The sequence below is a fragment of the Castor canadensis genome, chromosome 3, assembly GCF_047511655.1.
Source record: "Castor canadensis chromosome 3, mCasCan1.hap1v2, whole genome shotgun sequence".
Taxonomy (NCBI): domain Eukaryota; kingdom Metazoa; phylum Chordata; class Mammalia; order Rodentia; family Castoridae; genus Castor; species Castor canadensis.
Genome location: NC_133388.1, coordinates 40,525,024 through 40,547,501, shown reverse-complemented (window position 1 = coordinate 40,547,501; position 22,478 = coordinate 40,525,024). Strand labels below are relative to the sequence as shown.

Genomic DNA, 22,478 nt, shown 5'->3' with positions numbered 1-22,478 from the left:
GGCTGTGTTTTTATTTCTTGTTATGAAATACTAAACTTTTGAAATTATATATTCTATATGCTTCTGAAATTCAAATGTATTTTATTAATGCCAATACCGACCCAGAAAGCTATTTCAATGAAAGTGAAGTGGAAATCTTACAATGTACATGAATTTGATAATTTTTTATATGAACCTGGAGATACAGATATAGTTTAACTAGTTTTATATGTTTACAGACCAGCTTAAGGTTAATAAATCTAAGGGCATTTAAATAAAAAGGTCAATGCTCCTAGCCTTATCTTATATACCATGCCTTATTCGCATTCATGTCCATCATCATCATTTTAGGTCTAGGCTCCACAAATGAGTGAGAACATTCGATAGTTGGCTTTTTCAGCTTGGTTTATCTCGTTCAACAAGATAATTAAGAGCAGGGGGTTCTTGCCTCTTGTTCATTGCATTTTCTTTGGCTCTTTGAATAGTGCCTGGCTCATAGTAAGTAGGTGGCCAAATATTTTTTTAAAAAAGAACAACAAAGGAAAACCAATAGAACCAGTACAGAAAACAATGACAACAAAATATCAAGCATCAAGAAGAATGATCCAGTATCATTAATAAAAGTTTGAAAAGTTGAAAGCAATTTATGGGTCACTGGCAACTTGGACAGTCCCTGAAAACATTAGTTTACTTTAGTGCATATCACTGTAGAGTGTCTAATTTAGGGCCCAGGTTCTGGAGACAGAATGCCTGGGTTCAAAGACTTTTTTCCATTTAACTTTGTTGGTAGGCAAATAGTGTTGCTTCAGTTCCCACTTCCATAAAGGAAGGATTAACTTAAGGGTTGTGAGAGTTAAAGAGTAAACTCTAAGGAAAAAGCACAACAGTGTCTGGCATATAGTAAATATTAAATAATTGATACCTTCTATAGAATTGTTACTGCCAAATGACCTAAGGCACTAAATATGGCTCCTTGAATCTTCAGACTCAGTTTGGCCAAAAGAAAGTGACCTCTTACCTTTCAGTAATGTCTTTCAAATTCTGTAACTAAGGATGCAAACAATTTTTTTTTAATCTCAGCAAAGATAATACTTTAGATTTTCTTACTAAATTTCTTTCAAATTTATTGACTTTTTAAGAAGAGTGGTATCAATATAACCTTACTGGTAGGCAATAATTATGATATTAACAGTGAAAATTAAGCAATGTGAGGTGTTTTTTTTTTTTTGAAAGACCAAATAAATTGTTTTATTTACCTAGCTTCTTATTCCTGAAAATATAAATTTTGTTTACTTGTCACAGCTTTATGTAGATCTGAAAAGATGACTGAAACATTTGCCAAATAAATAGCTTTCAGTTTTATAATTATTTTTATTAATAGTTCATTCATGGAATGGCAGTATAAGTAGGTAGAGTTGACAGTCTCGTTTTCTTTTTTGAACTTTTTAATGTATTCCATTCCATTTAAAATCATTGAGCATTTCAACATTGGTGCTGTATTAGGAATAGGAAAATTCACAATGAGAAAATATTTAGAAAATACTTAGAGATTCTAAAATTTCCTTCTGTTATATTGAAAAAAAATTCAAAGTTTGAATATTTACTGAGGAAAAATAATGTTTTAAGATTAATAGCAGTATTTAGTTAGTTGTATTTTAAAACACGGTCATTTTATTTATACTCAGTTGAATAGAAGCTATGCTGATAATAGTGAGAATCAATTTTTTATTTCTTATTCTTTATTCTAAAGGTTAGGAAAAGTTTTCTGACAAGTCATCTGTTGCTCTATTAGCAGTGGTTCTCCTCCTTCTCCTGTCTTCTCTTCTTTTTGAGATAGGTTGTCACTATGTAGCCCAGGCTGACCTCAAACTCACAATCCTCCTGCCTCAGCCTGGGTGGGCAGAGTGCCACCACATCCGGCTTCAAATTCCTGTTCTTAAGACCCATTTTACATTCCTAAAATTATTGAGGGACTATGGGAGGGTTTTTTAAAAAGTTAGATTGATATTTGTCACATTAGAAATTAAAAGTGAGAGAGTTAAAGATACTTTTTTTTTTGAGACAGTGTCTCACTATGTAACTCAGGGTGCCTTCAAACTCACTATGCAGCACAGGCTGGTGTTGAACTCCCAATCCTCCTGCCTCTGCCTCCTGAGTGCTGGGTTTATATGTGGGCCACTACACCCAGCAAGACATGATTATTAAGTCATTAAAAGTAATAATACATTCATTATATAAATAATTTTTTTTGGTGGTACTGGGATTTGAACTCAGGGCTTCACATTTACTGGGCAGGCACTCTCCCACTTGAGCCATGCCTCCAGCTTGCACAAATAATTGTTTTAATAAAAACCAACTAATTTAAGAAATTAATCATCAGAGTGGCATTTACACTGTTGCACTTCTGTAACATCTGGCTTTACAGAAAATGTCTGGATTTCTTTTTTTATGTCTTACAACAACTTTTTAGATGATTATACATGCCTTTTTCAATATTACATAGAAAAAGGGGAGATAATAGTTTTAAAACTCTGACACCTGAAACTACCAATGAACCTTTTTACTTTTTATTCTGTTACATTAAAATTAATGGTGTGTCATGGACTTTGGAAGGTTTTGTAACGGTTAAGCTTGGGTCATTTGGAAATGGTTTACTGAGTTATGAAGACTTGTTGATATGTATTGTTATATAAAATCAGAAATCACACTTGTTAATAGCATCACCAATCCTATTAACAACAGATCTCAGTAGAAAGAAAGCTGTTAAGCTTGTGGTGGTGAATACATGTTTTCTCAGTTTTTAAGTTTTATCATGGCAATTGTTACTTTAATTGGTAGGCTTTCTGTGTTCAGTTTTAAGAAAATATCTACCAAATTTCCAAGTCTGAACAACCATAATTCTTTCATGTAAAAACAATGTTCCATAAAAAAGTGGCTTTGCATACCTTTGTTTTTCATTGCCTATACAGATATTAACTTTGAAAAATAATATTTCAGTATTTATGAAAACAGTTTTGGCTTTGTAGATCCCTGAAAAGTTTCTGGGGATCCCAGTGGATCTACAGACCATACTTACAGGACAATTTGTGGATATATATCTTTTAGTTATTGAAGCATAATTATGTATTGATACTAGTTACTTTTAAACCTGAATTATACTTCTTGCTTGAGTTAAATTTCATAGCTTGAAGCTACTGTGCCTTTTTGTGGAACTGTAGGTTTTTCAGAAGATTATTCAATAGTCCCACAGGTGCTTAGAAAAGTGGAAAGAAAATAATTTTGCCTTAGGTTTAAGTGAACTTTGGATCAAAGTTTGGAAAAAGCAGGGATAATTACATTTGTTAGGAAAAGTTGTTTTTTTTCTTTAATCAGTGGAGGCTGGTATAAAATCTTCAAAATATACATGATCTTTGTCTTTAACTTGTGTCCAGTGACCTCTTAGATGTTGAGAAACTGGTGTTGGAGTTTTGAGGCTGGAGGAAGAGGTTGAAGGCTTCCAAACCTCTGTCTGTCTACCTATCTGTCCATCCTAAGTGACTCCTTTATTTTATTTATTTCTGCATTGGCAAGTATTTAAGATTTTAGTTGAAATAAGATTAATCTATTTTGGGAATATCTGTTGGTTTGTTTACTCATGTAGATTATCAGTACTGGTTGTTTTTTTCTGGTGGGTTTAATCATTCAACATGCTTATTGAATGCCCTGTGTGGCAGGCACTGGCTGGGTCTGAGAATGAGTCAGACAAAAGGCAGACATTGACAGACATGGTCCCTGGTCCTGTTACTGTGTATTATACAATATTGGACCTTATGGTCTAGCAGAATCTTCTCCTTCAGCTGGTCCTGAAGAGGTTCTCTGCATTTCTATTCCAGTCTACAATTTATCTTAGTGATAAAATTTATCCTAATTCTTTTTAAGTTTTGTATACTTAAAATAATTTCAGACTTGAAAAAAGAATAATGCAAAAATAATATAAAGAATTCTTCTGTCCCTTTCCTCTACTTGCTCAACTATATTTTACTATATTTTCTTTATAGTTCTCTTTTTGTTTTACACATTTTTTTTATGAACTATTAGAAAGTTGGCAGACATGATCCTCTAAAACCTCAGTGTCATTTTATGACGTGTAGGACATTTTCCTAAGGTAACCAAAGGACATTATAGACTGAATTCATTTAATCTATCTGCATAGTTGTTAAATCTTATTTAGTCTATCTGTAACCTATTTAAATTTCATCTGTTAACCAGGTAACATAGCAAAAGAAAAGGATCCCCCGCCCCAGCCCAGGATCAAATTTGGGATCACAAGTTACTTTTAGTTTTCGTTCTTTTCTTTTCTTTAGCTTGGAAAAGTTAAGGTTGATCACCTGCTTGTTTTCTTCCGTATAAATGTAATGTTTTCCTTTGTAATTAAGAAATATATTAAAAAACCTCTCAAGATTATATAAATGTCTTTCTCATCAGACATTTTATTCACTACTTTTACATCCTTTTGAAAACTTTTAGTAAAATCAGTTATTAATGATAGTTACCAAGTAGTGAATTTCTCCATTAATTAGTAGACATTCTGCACACACCACACACCACACACACACACACACCTAGGAAGCAGAGATACAAATGAAGTGCCAAAGACAATATATAACCTTCAAAGGCAAGCCCCCAGCAACCTACTTCCTCCAGCTAGGCAAAACCTCCTAAGGTTTTACCAGCTCCCAAGACATTACCCCCAGCTGGGGACCAAGAGTTCAAGACATGAGCCTGTGGGAACCATTTCATAGCATGTCTGCAAGAGACATTCTTTAAAATATATAAAGAAACATATATACTGGAAATATGGAAAAATATACTCTATAAATAGGAAGCAAAGAAGTCTGGAGTAGCTAAATTAACATAAAAAAGCCTTTAAAATATTTCATAATGTAAAAGAATCAATTAATTAGAAAGAAATAATAATCAAAAATATTCACACACACATACAGTTTTTCATTGCTTAACCAGAAATAAGGAACTAGACAAATAAATGGAGATTTTAATACTTCTTTCTCAATAAATGATAAAACAACCAAAACAAAAGACCAGATCAGATTTTAACAATCAGTTAAAAAAAAAAAAAAAAAGCATTGGTGGAGTGGCTCAAGGTGAAGGCCCTGAGTTCTAGCTCCAGTACTGCATAAACAAAACAAAAAAACCCAATCACGTTATAAGTCTTCAATAAGCAACTCCAGGATATATATTCTTTTCAAGTACATATGGTGTGTTCATTGTGATATGGTTTGAGCATATGATGATGGGCCATAAAATACTACTCAATTTTAAGAGACTAAAATCATACAGAGTATGCTTTCTAATTATAGTGAATTAAATTAGAACTCAATGACAATAAAATGTCTAGGAAAACTCTAAATAGTGGGAAATCAAACTATATTTTTTTCAAAAATACATAGGCACAAAGAAAAAGCATAGGAATATTTAAAAGTATTTCTAACTGAATGAAAAATTTTAAATGACATACTGAAATTTATGAAATGCAGCTAAAGCAATGCTTAAAGGGAAACTTATAGCTTTAAATTGATAATAGGAAAAAGAAAGTTCTAAAATCAGTGTCCTAAAGTTCCATTTAAACAGGCTTAAAAAAAAAAGCAAAATAGGGCTGGTGAAGTGGCTCAAGTGGTAGAGTGCCTGCCAAGCAAATCTGAGGCCCCAAGTTCAAACCTTGGTACTGCTGAAACAAAACAAATGAAAAACAAAAAGAGCAAAATAAACTCCAATTATATCTTTATTTCCTTTTGGAAATAAAGATAAAAGCAACAGTTAAATAGGAAGCACATGACCAAAAAAGCGATAATTGAGATTTGCAAAGCCAAAGGTTAATTCTTTGAAAGAAAAGATCAACAAGATTGATAAACCCCCTAGTTACACTATCAAAGAAAAGGTCAAGCAACCACAAATAAGTATTGACAGGATTAAAGATCCTAAAGTTATAATAGAGAATATTATGAAAACATTTATGCCAACAAAATTTGACAGTTTACAAACTGAGTATTATTGGACTTTTCTAAAGAGGGGAAAAAACATTTATTTTACCAAATAAAGGTACTTATAACCATCAGCATTTACTAATGTTAAACATTAAAAACAAACTGTAAGAATTTTATATCTAACAATACTTAGCTTTACAAAATAGAGCTTTAAAAAATAAGTTTATGCTGGTGGGAATGTAAACTAGTACAACCACTCTGGAAAAAAATTTGGTGGCTACTTAAACAGCTAAACATTGATCTACCATATGATCTAGCAATACCACTCTTGGGAATATACCCAAAAGACTGTGACACAGGTTACTCCAGAGGCACCTGCACATCATGTTTATTGCAGCACTATTCACAATAGCCAAGTTATGGAAACAGCCAAGATGCCCCACCACTGATGAATGGATTAAGAAAATGTGGTATCTATACATAATGGAATTTTATGCAGCCATGAATAAGAATGAAATGTTATCATTCGTTGATAAATGGATGGAATTGGAGAGCATCATTCTGAGTGAGGTTAGCCTGGCCCAAAAGCCCAAAAATCGTATGTTCTCCCTCATATGTGGACATTAGATCAAGGGCAAACACAACAAGGGGATTGGACTTTGATCACATGATAAAGCAAGAGTATACAAGGGAGGTATGAGGATAGGTAAGACACATAAAAAACTAGACAGCTTTTGTTGCCCTCAATGCAGAGAAACTAAAGCAGATACTTTAAAGCAACTGAGGCCAATAGGAGAAGCTGACCAGGAACTAGAGAAAAGTTTAGATCAAGAAGAATTAACCTAGAAGGTAACACACATGCACAGGAAATCAATGCAAGTCAACTCCCTGTATAGCTATCCTTATCTCAACTAGCAAAAATCTTTGGTCCTTCCTATTATTGCTTATACTCTCTCTTCAACAAAATTAGAGATAAGGGCAAAATAGTTTCTGCCAGGTAGCGAGAGGGTGGGGGGGAGAGGATGGGGTTTAGTGTTAGGGTCGGGGTGGGGGAAGGGGAGAGAAATGACCCAAGCATTGTATGCACATATGAATAAAAAAATAATAATTAAAAAGAAAGGTTGCTAATCAAAAAAAAAAAGTTTAGATAAATGCTGTAACTCCTTAAAAGATGCAACCTTATCAAAACTGATACAAGCTGAAACATAACATTTGTATATTTCTATATCTATTAAAGAAATTGTTATTAAAATAATTTTCATAATGAAAACTCCAGGCTAGGAGGAAGAAATAATGCAGTCTTACACAAACTTACTTAAAAAACAAGAAGGGTTACATTTCTCTTAACTGTATTATGAGAGCAGCAAAATCCTAATATCAAAACCTGATTATTATTATGGATTGAACTGCTTACCCCCAAAGTCATACCTTGAAGCCTATCCCTTCCATATAACTGTATTTGGAGATAAGGCCTTTAAGCAAGTCATTAAGGTTAAATGAGGTCTTAAGGGCAGGACCAGATAGGGTTAATTTCCCTATGTGAAGAAGAAAAAGAAGGGCTGGTTGGCATGGCTCAAGTGGTAGAGCCACTTGAACCTGCCTAGCAAGTGGCAGGTCCTGAGATCAAACCCAGTATCCATTAAAAAAAAAAATGCCAGTCAGTGACCCTGCACAAAGGACACAGTAAAAAAAATGTCATTTCTGACCCAAGAAACCAATCTTGCACCTTTTATCCTGAACTTGCAGTGTCCAAAACCATGAGAAAGTAAATTTCTGTTATTTATGTCACCCAGTCTGTGGCATATGGTAAAATTCAATTGCCTTTCATAATAAAAAACTGGGCGATCTGGCTGGGACATCTGTCACCCCACTGATCGCTAGGGTTGATTAGGCTGATTTGGCTAGCTAGGTGGGTGTCCCCTTCCTCTCTCATCGCTCCATTTGCACCCCTCCCTGAAGCTGCATGCTCAGTGGAAGAGGACGACCATCCCCAACAGAGGATATATGGGTAGCTGCACTTCCCTGCTAGAACCTCCAAACAAGCCCTCAAGGTCCATAATAAAAACTCATCAAATTAGAAATAAAAGGAAAATTTCTCAATCTGATTAAGGGTGATTGTGAAAACCTACAGCTAAAATCCTAATTAATGTTAAAATATTGAAAGATTGCCAGGCATTGTGGCTTATGCCTGTAGTCCCAGCTACTTGGGAGGTGGAGATGGGGAAGATCATGACTCAAGGCCAGCCTGGGCAAAACGTTAGTGAGACTCCATTTCAATCAATAAACAGAAAGCATGGTGGTGCTCATCTGTGATCCCAGCTACTCAGGATACTGTAGGTCAGAGGCTCATGGTCCAAGGTCAGCCCTAGCAAAATGTGAGATCCTACCTGAAAAATAAAGTAAAAATAGGCTGGGAGTGTTGCTCAAGTGGTAGAGCACCTGCCTCGCAGGCACAGGCCCTGAGTTCAAACCCCAGTACCACACACACACATAAAAAAGACAGATTTTTTTTCCCACTTAACATCAACAATAAGGCAAGGGCAGGTTGTCGTGTCATGCATCTATAATCCTGGTACTCAGGTGGCAGAGGCAGGAAGACTGTGAGTTCAAGGCCAGCCTAGGCTACTTGGCAAGTTTCAGGCCAGCCAGTCTGCAAAGCAAAATCCTGCTTTAAACGAAAAAGGAAAAAAAAAAAAAAAAGAAAAACAAGGAGGTAATTAAATATTATTATTATTATTTTTGGCAGTAAACTGGGTTTTGAATTCAGGGCCTTATGCCTGCTAGGTAGGTGCTCTACCACTTGAACCACTTTGCCAGCCCTCTATTAACTATTATAATAAAGATTCTAACTATTGCAACAAGAAAGAAAAATAAATAAAAGACATGAAAGTAGGAAAGAAAGTAAAACTATCTTTACTTGTAGAAAAAGATTATTAGAAAACTAAGAAAAATTTAAAACACCTATTTAGAATTAATAAATGGCTTAGTAAGATCACAGGGTAACAAATATACACAAATCAATTCTTTTTTTTTTTTTTTTTTTTTGGTTTTGTTAATTTTGAGCCAGGGTCTCAGTATGATAGCACAGGCTAGCCTGGAACTTGAAATCCTTCTGCCTCAGCCTCAGGATTGCTGGAATTACAGCCATGTACCACTGCATTCAACTCAATTGTATTTTATACCATGTGTAGCTATAGATAAATGTGTGCTTATTTTCTAATTCTCAATCTTGAGGGCCTGTACAAAGTGACAACCCAGTAACAATGAACACAACAACTAGACCTTTATATCTAAATAATATTTTACACTGAAAGGACATTTTGGGAAAAATGACTGATTCCTTTCAGGATAGAACAGGATGGACCTAGCACATCTTGTGCTAGAAACTACGGAAAGTCTGTTTGGAAAATGATGGAAATGAGTATTTATAATGCATGAGTTAGTAAGCCTAAAAGGGCCAATCTGGGTAAGAGTTAAAATAAATGGTAGCAATTTGATCGCACTGAGTACAATAAAAAACACACTTGTGAGTGCATGCACTGATGAGGTAAGCAGTCTTCCCTCCATGAGTTCCTGCCACCAGGATACTGTGACTCACCATAGGCCCATAGTAATGGAACAAACCAACCATGGACTAAAACCATGAACCAAAATAAATCCTCCCTTCTTTAAAGGTTTATTTTTCCTGGTATTTGTGATGAAAAAGTGACTTAACAGAAGATACATAGTTCTTCCCACCACCCACCTTTTTTGGTAGTGCTGGAGTCTGAACTCAGGGCCTTGTGCTTAAAGAGGAATGTGTTATACCACTTGAATCATTCCCCCAGCCCTTCATCTTCCATTTTCATTTTTCTAAATGTTTGTGCATTTTCTTTGGAGTACTTAATCCATTAACGTTTAATGTAATTGATTTTATTGGATTTAAGCATGCCATTTATTTATTTATTCACCTTTTTTATTGTGCTGGTGGCACATTATGGCATTTTCGAAAGTTCTTACAATATAGCAAATGTATCATGCTTGAATTAACCCCCTCCATCACTCTCTTTCATCCCCCCCCCACTGCCAGTTCTTGGAATAGTTTCAGCAAGTCTCATTTTCCAGTGTACATACATGTGTAGACAGTATTTGCACCATATTCACCCTCCTTCACCCTTACATCCTTTCCCCTCCCACTGGTACCAGATCCCCCCCTCTTCCACAGGGCCTGTTTGATACATTTAGCTTTTTTTCTGTTACTGCCTATTTTGTTCTTTGTAATGTTTTCAAATTTTTTTGTTTGAGTATATCTATTAGGTATTTATATCTGTGATATTTTTAGTGTTTTAGCAATTACTGTATAAATCCTTAACTGTTCAGTTCACTTAGAGTTAATATCTTTCTATTTTCTACTGAATTCAAAAATTGTACAACCATACAGGTCCATTTATTCCCTGCCTCTTACCTTATGTTAATAGTTCTATTTTTTATATCTGTGTATATGATAAATTTCACAAGGCATTGTTATAATATTTGCTTCATATAGTCATATATTTCAAAGAAATTAAGAATAATTATTTATCCATATATGTATTATTTCTGATGATTTTCTTGCCTTACTGAAGGTTTAAGTTTTGATCTGGTATCTTTTTTTTTTTTTCCAGCCCGAAGCACTTCCTTTTAGTAGTTCTTGTAGTAGAAGCCTGTTTTTTCTCTTTTATCTGAAGTATTTTTATTTTACCTTCTTTTTTTGGTAGGACTGGGGTTTGAACTCAGAGTTTTGCACTTGCAAAGCAGGCACTCTACCATTGCCACTTGAGCCACTCCTCCAGTCCATTTTAATTTAATTTTATTATTACTATCATATTATTATTGTGACATTTACAAAAGTACCTTCAGTATATCTTAGTTAAATTCACCCCTTCTCTCCATTGTTCTCCTTTATCTTCTCCCTTCCTCTGATAGTTTCAACAGGTCTCATTTTCCCATTTTCATACATGAGTACATAGTATTTCCACTATACTCACCTTCCTGCACCCTTTCCCTATATTCTCCCCCTTCGCACTGGTACAAACCTCCAGTCAGGTCTTGTTTTACCTTCCTGTCCTTCCTTTTGGAAAAAAGACATTTTTGTTTGTTTTAGATACTTATACAGGGAGTTTCATCATGACATTTCCATGTATATATGTATTATATCCTGAATAGTGTTTTAGCACTGAGGTTAATCGCCTCAGTCTGGCGACTATTTCTTTTCTTGTGCAGAAGCATTTTAGTTTCATGTTGCCCCATTTGACAATCCTTTCTCTTCGTTGCTGAGCCATTGGAGTTCTATTTAGGAAGATACTGCCTATGCCTGTAAATTCCACTGTATTCCATGCTATTTCTTGCACTAGCTTCAAAGGTTCAGGTCTTAAATTAAAGTCCTTAATCCACTTTGAGTTGGTACTTTTATAGGGTGAAAGACATGGATCTAGTTTCAGTTTTCTGCATGCAGATACCCAGTTTTCTCAGCAGTGTTTGTTGAAGAGACTGTCTTTTCTCCATTGTATGTTTAGGGAGACTTTCTGAAAAATCAGGTGGGCATAGGCTGTGGGGATTCACATGTGGGTCCTCTATTCTGTTCCACTGGTCTTCATACTTGTTTTTGTGCCAGTACCATGCTGTTTTTATTGCTATGGCTCTGTAGTATAGTTTGAAGTCTGGTATTTTGATACCTCCAGTGTTACTCTTTTTGCTCAGAATTGCCTTGACTGTTCATGGTCTTTTGTGTGTCCACATGTACTTTAGGATTGATTTTTCGGTCTCTGTGATGAATGTCTTTGGAATGTTGATGGGGATTGCATTGAACATGTAGATTGCTTTTGGTAATATAGCCATTTTCACAGTATTGATTCTGCCAGTCCATGTGCACAGATCATTCCATTTTCTGAAGTTTTCAATTTTTTCAGTGGTTTATAGTTTTGCTCTAATGGTCTTTCACTTCCGTTGTTAATTTTTTTCCTAGGTTTTTTTTTTTTTGAGGCTATTGTAAATGAAATTGTTTTCCTATATTCTTTCTCAGTCTGTTCATTGTTGGTGAATAGACTTACTGATTTTTGTACATTGATTTTGTATAGGAGTTTTTGGTGTAGTTTTCTGGGTCTTAGAAGAGCATGGTATCTGCAAATAGTGATAGTTTGACTATTACCTTTCCTACTTAAAAGGTCTTATAGCTCTGACTAGGAATTCCAGGACTATGTTGGATAAAAGTGGAGAGAGTGGACACACTTTGTCTCATTCCTGACTTATGAGGAAATGGTTTCAGTTTTCCTTGTTTGATATGATGTTGGCTATAGGATTGTCATAGATAGACATTATTATGTTGAAGTACATTCCTTCGATTTCTAGTTTCATCAGAGCTTTTATCATGAAAGGATGTTGAATTCTGTTACAGGCTTTTTCTGTGTCTATTGATACGATCATGTGATTTTTGTCTTTGTTTCTCAATATACTGTGTTACATTTAATGATTTGCATGTTTAACCATCCCTGCATCCCTAGAATGAAATCAACTTGATCATGGTGTATGAACTTTTTGATATGTTGTTGAGTTTGGTTTTCCAGTGTTTTATTGAGAATTTTTGCATCTAAGTTTGTTAAAGAGATAGGCCTATAATCCCCTCTCTCTGTTTTTCTTTTCCTTTTTTTTGTGTGTCCTTGTCTGGTTTTGGAATGAGTGTAATATTGGCTTTGTAGAATGATTGTGGAACTGTTCTTCCCTTCCTATTTCATGGAAAAATTTGAGCAGTGTTGGTATTAGTTCTTCATTAAGTGTCAGGTAGAATTAGCAGTGAATCCATCATCTGGACTTTTCTGTTTTGGGATGCTCTTTATTGCTGCTTCAGTGTCATCACTTGTTATAGATCTATTTAGGTGATTGGTCATGTGTCTAGAAATTTGTTCATTTCTATTAGATTTTCTAATTTATTTGCATATAGGATTTCAAAGTAATTACTAATGATCTCTTAGATTTCATTGGTGTTTGTTGTGATTTTCCCCTTTTTTGTTTCTGTTTCTATTAATTTGGGTCTTTTCTCTCATTTTAGTCAGGTTTGCTAGAGGTTTATCAGTCTTATTTATCTTTTCAAAGATCCAATTTTTTGTTTTGTTGATTCTTTGTATGGTCTCTTTTTTTGGTCTTTATTTGTTGGTTTCAGCCCTTATTTTTATTATCTCTTTCCTGCTGGTTTTGCGTTTAGCTTGTTTTTGTTTTTCTAGGAGTTTGAGATTCAGCATTAGGTCATTTATTTGGAATCTTTCTGTGTTTTTAATATATGCATTCAGGGCTATAAATTTTCTCTTTAGTACCGTCTTTTGCTGTATCCCATAGGTTCTTGTAGGTTGTGCTTTCATTTTCTTTCTTTCTTTCTTTCTTTCTTTCTTTCTTTCTTTCTCTCTCTCTCTCTCTCTCTCTCTCTCTCTCTCTCTCTCCCTCCCTCCCTCCCTCCCTCCCTCCCTCCCTTCCTCCCTCCCTCCCTTCTTTCCCTCCCTTCCTTCCCTTTTCTTTCTTTCTTTTTGGCAGCACTGGAGTTTGAACTCAGGGCTTCATGATTGCTAGGAAGGTGTGCTTACTGCTTGAGCCACTGTGCCAACTCCTGTGCTTTCATTTTAATTAAATTCCAGGAACTTTTCGATTTCCTCCTTTATTTCTTCAATGACTGGTCATAGGGCAACATGTTATTCAGTTTCCATATATTTGAGTATTTTTTGCTGTTCCTTTTGTTGTTGAGTTCTAGTTTTATTCTGTTGTGGTCAGACAGCATGCAGGGGGTTATTTCAATTTTCTTATGTTTGTTAGGACTTGCTTTGTGACTTAAAATATGATCCATTTTGGAGAAAGCTCCTTGGGCTGCTAAGAGGAATGTATACTGTGCTCTTGTTAGATGGAATACTCTGTAGATATCTGTCAGGTCCATTTGATCTGTGGTATCATTCAATTCTAAAGTTTCTTTGTTAATTTTTTTGTCTGAATCTGTCTATTCTATTGATGATAGTGGAGTATTAAAGTCTCCCACTATCACTCTGCTGGGGTCTGTTGTTGTTTTTTTTTAATATAAAATTTTTTTATTAGGATATATTCGTTGGGGGGTGCTATTTGTGTTTTTAAGTCCAGTGGTATATGTTCAGTGATGTTTGGTGTACCAGCATTAGGTGCAGTGTTAACAATTGTTATTTTTTCTTGATGTTTTGATCCTTTTATTAGTATGAAGTGACTTTCTTTGTCTCTTATGACTAATTTAGGCTTTGAAGTCTACTTTATCTAAGTATAGCTACTCCTGCCTGTTTTCTGGGGCCATTAGCTTGGTAAATCTTTTTCCACCCTTTCATACTTAGCCAGTGTTTGTTTCTGTCTATGAGGTGGGTTTCTTGTAAATAACAAATTGTCAGGCCTTCCTTTTTAATCTAGCTTGTCCACTGATGTCTTTTGGTGGGGGAGTTGAGGCCATTAACATTCAGTGTTAATATTGAAAGGTATGTGGTAGGTCCTGCCATTTAGTTATTTTTGATGTGAAGGGTTCGTATGTGTGCTATTGATTCTATGCTATTCTATAATTACTTGTCTTCTCTCCTCTTGAGATTTAGTAATTTCCATCCTTTCATGGCTATGTTTATTTTTGTTTTCTCTGTGTAGGATTCCTTTGAGTATCTTCTCGTGTGCTGGTTTAGTGGTCATATTATTTTAGTTTCTATTTATCATGGAAGGTTTTTATTTCTCCTTCAGTTAGGAGTGATAGCTTTGCTGGGTAGAATAGTCTAGGTTTGAAATTGTTTTCTTTCAGTGCTTGAAATTCCTCACTCCATGCCCTTCTTGCTTGTGAGGTTTCTGTTGAAAAATCTGCTGTTATTCTGATGGGTTTACCTTTATATGTTATTTGATTTTTCTCTCTTATAGCCTTCACTATTCTTTCCTTGTTCTCTGTGCTAATTGTTTTAACTCTAATATGCTGTGGAGAGGTTCTGTTTGGTGTTCCAGAGGTTTTCTGTACTTGAGTGGGAACTTTTCTGCTATGATATTGTTGAATATGTTTTATGTACCTTTGGCTTGCACCTCTTGTCCTTTGGTGCCCATTATTTGTAGGTTTGGTCTTTTGATGGAGTTGCAGAATTCTTGTATATTTCTTTCTCAAGTCTTCAGTTTTTCTCTGTCCTCTTCTTCTTTTTTTTCTTTATTATTCAGGATTTGTCTTCAAATCCTGAAATTCTGTCTTCTACTTCTTCCAGTCTGCTGGAGTAGCTTTTAATTTTATTTTTTATTTGACTTAAGGAACTTTTTGTTTCCAGAGTTTCTGTTTGATTCTTCTTTTCTTGTGTATTTTGAGACTTTTTTTCATATCTTTGTTAAGCTCCTCTTTCACATCTTGTATTGTCTTAAAAATTTTTTTTTAATAATAATAATATGCTTGGTTTCATTCTGATGTTTGTTTAAATCCTCTTTGAGTTCATTTAGTTTCTGTGTCTTCTTGATTTTCTTGGGATTCATTGAGTTGTTTTTGTATGTCCTCTTTAAGCTCCTTAAACATTCTTGTTATTCTTCTGACCTCAGAAACTGAGGATTTATCCTCTTCACTGTCCACCAAATCCTCTATTATGTGATTATTAACCTTTTGAGGAGTCATATTCCCCTGTCTTCTTCTATTCTCCCATGCTTCTATTTTGAGATTTGCTCATATGTTGTTGATTAGTTGGTAGGGGTTTTAATCACCTGTTATCTTTCCCTTGACTTAATTTCTATGCTTTGATTAGTTGGTTGTCAGTTAGGTTGCTGTACTGTTTCTGTCACTGACCTGGAGGTATAATTTAGCAATAACAAATTATAGATTCAAGGCCAAACCAGTTATTTATGTAGTATATAAAACCCTTGGCAGTGTTATCTATAAAAAGGGATTAATGGGGAAATAAAAGTTGTTTGCATAGAAATTAAATCGTAGGTAATACAAATGATGGGGGTAGAAGAGGAGATGAGAAGGGAGGATGGGGAGAGGGGAGAGAACTGATTGCATCCCTCCTGGACAAAGCTGTTGGCGTAATTAACAGTGAAGCCTCCTGCCCTGCCTGGTGGGGGAGAAAACTGGCTATACAAAGTCCTGTGGCTGATCAAGTCTCTGTGTGTGGAGGGGGCAGGCAGCTCAGCCCATGCAGTCTAGGAAAAGTAACAACTACATTCCAACCCCTGGGAGAAGGTAGTAGTGATCTGAAACTAACTTCTTACCTAGAGAAGAGCTTTTGGACCAAAAAGCTCAACTCTAGCTCCCAGGCTTCCCCAGCAGGTGGGAGGGGTTGACCACTGCCCACACATCAGGATCACTTTAGAGATCCTACATATCCAAGCAAGCTGAATCTGACGGCCCACCCACTGGAGGAGCCTGTGCTTAATTATCTTGAGTGGATACCCCACCCCCTAAAACCTGTCCAGTAGACAGGAGACAGGGGCACCACCAATTGCTACACAGTCCAGTGTATCTGTCCTAAGGAGGGGCAGGGATCTTGAGAAAGCCCCTGTCTAAAAGGACACCACCCAGAATGAGAGCAGCATCTAAAACCTGAGGATTAGAAATTAGAAGGGAACACCCAGCATACTCATTGAATTCAGAGGAGATGCACTCCTCTTCACAACAAGGAAGAAATTTGGACTTGTTGAAGTTTTAATTTGCTTAGCCCTCTTTTGTTCCATTTTCTTTTCTCTCCCTCCACATTTTTTTCTTCCCTCTCCTTAGCTTCTTCTCCTCTGCCTCCTTTCCCCTCTACTGTCCCTATCTCCTTCATGAACCACTCATTGATTCGTCTGCTATACCAACTTTACACATCATTCCATCTTCTCTATCCTTCTGCAATCCTTGACAATAGCACCATCCTCCACAGTGATTGAACTACACCTTTACATATATTAGGTCCTGATCACGTAGCCCCCACACCTCATGCTCTGGTTGTTTTGGAGATGGGGCCTCAGGAATTATTTGACTGGGCTGACCTTGAATCTCAGTCTTCCTGATTTCAGCCTCCAAGTAGCCAGGATTGCAGGCATGAGCCATCAGTGCCTGCCTTGCCTTTGTTTTTAAAGGTAATTTTCACAGTTCTTTTCTTTGACCAGAATGTTCTATTGTTTTCTGGTTTTATATTTCTTATGAAAAGCCATTGGTTTTAATTTGTATGTAACATGTCATGTGTATCTAATAACCTATTTCTTGTAGGTTTTCAGTGGTTTGACTATCATGGATTTAGATGTGGTTTACTTATTTTTCATACTTAGGTGAGCATTTTGGCTCTATAAGTTTGTGTTTAGTATTAAACTTAGGAAGTTTTCAGTGATTATTTCTTCAAAAATTTTTTTCTCACTCATTTGCTTTCACTTGTCCTTCTGGGACTTACATTATTTGTTAGACCTTTTGGTTCCTCAGGACCCGAGAATGAATTCATTTCCTTTTATTCACTTGTTCTCTGTTATTCTGTGTTTTCCCCTCCTCGTGCTGGGGTTGTCTTATGCTTGGTAGGCAGGTGCTTCACCACTTGAACCATGTTCTGTGTTATTCTGAATGGAAAGTTTCTGTTCATTTGTCCTTGGGTTCACTGTTTTGGGTTCACTATTTTCCTATATCGTCTTCAATTTGTTCTTAAGTCCATTCATTTAATTTTAAAAGAGTAATTTCAGACATTTTTCCTGTTCTAGAATTTCCATTTGCTTCTTTTTATACTTTCTTTTTCTCTATGTCCATATTTTGTTTCATTCTCTCTTACTAATTGCTGCTTTAAAAATCCTTGCTGATAACACCTGGTTCCACAAATTCTGTATCTATGGTTTGTTCTCATTTTTTGGCCTTTGTATGTTAAGTAATTTCAGATAATATCCTTTGTGGTATGATTATAGTAGATTCTGTCGTATTCATCCAAAAGGACTTCTATCTTTGTGTTAGCAGACAATTAATTTGGGTGTATATCTTAGGAAGCATTTCAACTTTTGTTTCAGTCCTTTTTATCATTAGATGGAGTCTGTCCTGCATATGTTCAGTTCACTGGTCAGTCAGTCGGTCTACCACAGATTTGGGCAGAGTTACATATGGCATTTAGAACTCCTGCATTTGACCCTCTCTTTTCTGGAATTTCCCCCTCACTTTCCACTATTGGTTGCATTGAGTGCTATCTCTGGTTCTCCAGAAAATAAAAATTGCAAATAAAAACTGTGGTTCTTTGTTGAAATTTTAAGCTACTTCATGTGGCTGCTGATCGTGGCTTGCCCTCATACTATCTGCAATGTTTGGAATGTTATTACTTGTTATTCTCTTAATTCAAGTATATATTGCCCTCCAGGATGTGCCTGCTTTTGTTCATGTTCCTCTGTCTTCAGAAAATTGTTGCTTGTATTTTGTTGAGTATTTTGTTTGTTTGTTTTTGAGACAAGGTCTGGCTATATTCTCCAGGATGGATTTGAACTTCCTTTGTAGCAAGGCTGGCTTCGAACTTGTGATCCTCCTGCCTCTGCCTCCCCAGTGCTGGGATTACAGGTATGTACTACCATGCCTGGCTTCCTTCTTATTTCCTTTTAGGTACATAGTCTTACTGAATTTTACTCATTTAATGTTTTATAATCATTTATGGTAACTTCTTTTTGATGTCCATATTTGAGCAGGGACCCCTTTCAGGCTTGCTTTTGTGTCTGTGTGTGTATGTTTGTGCTTTTGGTGTGCCTTTGTGTCCTTTGCCCTCTTTTTAAGCATGAAATGGGCTTCTGGGCTCATACCTTTCCCTGCTTCAGATATGGGAACAAGATTTAGATACAAAAATCTGGGTGCCAAAATCAGTTTTCTGGTGTATCATTGTTTTAAGACCACTTTATTGGAAAAAGCTAGAAAGTAAGTATATTTAACACATAAATTCACTTATCTGTTCGTTTGACATTACAGTCTATTTTGTTTTAACCTTTTTCATTTTATATTTTATGCTTTCCCCACCATACCAAAATTGTTATTTACCTGTTTGCCTTTTGCCTAAAATATGCACAATGTTTCTTTTTGCAAATCATGATACCAGTATTATTACAATCATAAAAATGAGAGAATTTCAAAATTTCTTCAAAAGTTCCTTTTTTACCTACAGAATGTATCTTACTAATGTATCCTGCAGACAGAGCACTATCTGTGAAAGTCATTTTAGATAATTCTCTTTTGTGTCTGGGTATTTTATCAACCTGTATAAATTTAAGTTTTGTATTCCTTTAAATTTAATTTTAGTTTTAAATATGTAAAACAAAAATGAAAACTATTCAATATGATATACTTAGAAGAATCTTTGCTTCCATTCCTGTCTTTTTCCTCACTCATTCCTTTCTCATGCCTTTTTTTTTATTACATTGTTAGCATATATTAGTTGTCAGGGGGTTTCATTGTGATATTTGCATATATGCTTAACAATGCATCTTAATTAGATTCACCCTGCACCTCATGCCTTTTATAAATTACTTTTAATTTGTTTTTAGTATTTTCTTTTGGTGTTTCCTTTTAGAAAACAGAATACATTTCTTTGGCCTTTTTTCTTTTGTTGAAAGCTGGAATACTATATATTTATCTTGTTCTCTACTTTGCTTTTATTCATCTACAGTATTTCCTGGAGAGCACTCCATGTCAGTGCATACATATCTTCCTATTTCTTTTTCTCTCTTTTTATAAGCATATATTAATTATACAAAGGAATTTCACTGTGATATTTTTATATGTGCATATAATGTACTTTGATCAAATTCACCCTCTTTATTAGTCTTTCTTCCTTATTATTTTTAAAGTTGAAAAATATCCCTTGTGTTTATATGAAACAGACCAGATCTTGTTGGGGGTATTTTTAATCTTTCCTATTACAAGTAATATCTCAAGAAATAACCTTCTGCATATGTTGTATTTGTGAAAGATTATCTTCAAAATGGCCACAGGGTCAGGGGATTATTGGGTCAAAAACTAAAATTAATGCTGTCCAGTAGAAATTAATGCAAGCCACATTTGGCTACTGGAACATTTAAATAAAATTTTAAAAATTTTAAAATGAAGTTTTAATTAATTATATATCCAGATGTTATCACATGTATTCCAAATACCATTTTCAGCATCCAACATGAATTTATTAACATGTAATCAATATAAAAAGTATTGAGCCGGGTGCTGGTGGCTCATTCCTGTAATCCTAACCACTTAGGAGGCAGAGAGCAGGAGGATCACAGTTCAAAGCCAGCCCTAGGCAAATAGTTTGCAAGACTCTATCTTGAAAAAAACCCGTCACAAAAAAGGGCTGGTGGAGTGGCTCAATGTGAAGGCCCTGAGTTCAAGCCCCAGGACCACACACAGAAATAAAAGTATTGAGATACTTTAACTCTTTTCTTTTTGATCCCATATCCTCAAAATCTAGGGTGCGTTTTATACTTCTAACATACTCAGTTTGGACCAGCTATTGTTCAGTGTGTAGTAGTGCTTATTTAGCAACCACATATTTTCTCACAATTTTTTTCCCCATTGATTTTTTTTTTTGCCATAAAAACTTTAAAAACTGGTATAGATAGTTGGATTTATCAATTTAAAAAATCATATTTTTGCCTTTTTGATTTTGAATTACTGATAGACTTTCCTCATTCCTAGGTTATAAGTGAACTTTACTTCTGTCAGTTATTAAGATTTTAACTTGTGCTTTCTTTTTGTTCTTTTCTTTTGGCAGTACTGGGATTTGAACTCAGGGCTTCTTTCTAGCCAGATAGGGCTCTACCAATTGAGCCATGCCTCCAGCTGTGCTTTCTTTTTTATTCCTTTTTTGGGAGTACTAGGGCTTGAACTCAGAGCTTCACACTTGCTAGGCAGGTGCTCTGCCACTTGAGCCACTCCACCAGCTGTGCTTTCTTTTTGATTGGATATACCTATTATACTTTCGCACATCTTTTTCCTTTTAATATTGTCCAATTACTCTTTCAGGGTGTTCCTTATACATATCATATATATGCTTTATGAGCCATTCTGAACATTTGTTTTTTGTTAGTAGTTGAGCTAAGCTCTTTTTATTTATTATTGACACTGACATGCTTGATCTTAGCTCTGAGAATTGTTTTCTGTATATATTCTGTTTACTATGTATCTTTCATAAAGTTGTATATTTTCATTTTTTTCTTTTTGTTTTGGCAGTACAGAGGTTTGAACTCAGCCTTGTGCTTGCTAGGCAAGCACTCTACCACTTGAGCCATCAATTCTCTTTTAAGAAAGTTTTGCTTTGGAGAGTTTTGTTTAACTTTTTTTGTATACTTATCTAAAAATTATGGAGATGGATTAGTAATAACATACTTCATTTATTATGAAAAACGTGTTACAATAATGCAAGTTGTGACTAAGAAAGGAATATAGGTGTGTGATATGTGTAAGCTGCTGTTTTTGCAACTTTTCTGTTAATCTCAAACTATTCTAAAATTAGAACAGTGAACTGAATTAGTATGGGAAAATAAATTTTATATGAGTTTATTGTTCAACTTATTGATTTAAACTGCATTTTTTAGTTCATGGAAAATCAGGGAATTGTAATAACTGAGATTCGATGTTGAGTTACTGGAAAACATCTGTATTTTATAATAATGAAAAGAAAAGGAGGTTTTGGATAGGGAAGGAATTTTTTAAACACAAATTTTATTTCTAGTATGGCTTGCTCAAATTATGACTTTTTTGGTTGAATTATTTAGATTATTGTTGGTATGTTTAGTAGCAAGAGGTAAAGGTTGACTGAAGTGATAGTTGAAAATTTTTAATGGTTCCTCAAATATTTGAGTTTTCGATCCCAGAATTTTAGAACTGTAAAAGACTAGAATTTATTCCTATTCTTCATTATAAATAAGTAGAAGTGTTGGAATATGACATGTGATGACTATAATCATGTAGTAAATTGATATTTAGAGGTGGGACTAGAAACTGAGCCTCTTCATTGCTATGTCAGGATTCTTTCCTCAGTGCAGGAATGTGAACTATAACCCAGATTCTGTTCTCTTCATATCCTATTTAAATTAGTGCAACTAAAGTAATATTACACATTTATATTCCCATTAAAAAAGGTACAGAAATACAAGCCATATATTCAACATCACATATAGTCACAAGATTATGACCTATTGATTATACCTCTATATCTCATCTGGTAAGGGATGAGCTAGCTTGAAGATAAAACAAAGCAAAGCAAAACAAAATAAAAAAACCCAACCAAACCACACCCAAAACCAAAATGATAACAAAAAGCCAATTGTTTTGAACTATAGACTGGGAGCTACAAGTGGAGCTAGTATAGAAAACAGTAAAAACTCCAGATGACATTTATTGTATGGTGAGGGATGCTGGGATAATGTGAGGCATGGGGTTGATGAATACTTCTACCATGACTAGGTGAGCACTAAAGCCTTTAGAATGGAGGAATGAGAAAAAGAGGCTGTGGAGTCCCATCAGACTCATGCTTTGCCTAAGGGTCATTGTCCCTAGAGCACGCTAAAATTTAGGATAATTAA

The 22,478-nt window shown here is 35.1% G+C and overlaps 1 protein-coding gene across 4 annotated transcripts in view; it reads left to right on the top strand.

Annotated features, from left to right (window-relative positions):
* Fut8 (fucosyltransferase 8) overlaps window positions 1–22,478 on the top strand; it is a 289,757-nt gene that overhangs the window by 23,413 nt on the left and 243,866 nt on the right. The window lies entirely within an intron of this gene.